Here is a 750-nt window from a genome sequence, read left to right on the forward strand (position 1 = left end):
TTTTTTTTTTTTTTTTTTTTTTTTTTTTTTTTTTTTGAGACGGAGTCTCGCTGTGTCGCCCAGGCTGGAGTGCAGTGGCCGGATCTCAGCTCACTGCAAGCTCCGCCTCCCGGGTTTTTACGCCATTCTCCTGCCTCAGCCTCCCGAGTAGCCGGGACTACAGGCGCCCGCCACCTCGCCCGGCTAGTTTTTCGTATTTTTTAGTAGAGACGGGGTTTCACCGTGTTAGCCAGGATGGTCTCGAACTCCTGACCTCGTGATCCGCCCGTCTCGGCCTCCCAAAGTGCTGGGATTACAGGCTTGAGCCACCGCGCCCGGCCTATTATTATATTTTTATGAGAGGGAATCTCACTCTGTCTCCCAGGCTGGAGTGCAATGGCGCAATCTCAGCTCACTGCAACCTCCACCTCCCGGGTTCAAGCGATTCTCCTGCCTCAGCCTCCCAAGTAGCTGGGACTACAGGTGCCTGCCACCATGCCCTGCTAATTTTTGTATTTTTAGTAGAGATGGGGTTTCACTATGTTGGCCAGGCTGGTCTCAAACTCCTGACCTCATGATCCACCCGCCTCGGCCTCCCAAAGTGCTGGGATTACAGACTTGAGCCACCATGTCCGGCCTGGGCTGGCATTTCAAGTCTCCTAAACATGACACAACCTACCGTAAACATAAAATTTTTTTTCTATGAATAATATATTAATATATTTTCATAAAATTTCTTTTTTTTTTTTTTTTTTTTTTTTTTTTTTTTTT

Source organism: Theropithecus gelada, chromosome 6, assembly GCF_003255815.1.
Source record: "Theropithecus gelada isolate Dixy chromosome 6, Tgel_1.0, whole genome shotgun sequence".
NCBI lineage: Eukaryota > Metazoa > Chordata > Mammalia > Primates > Cercopithecidae > Theropithecus > Theropithecus gelada.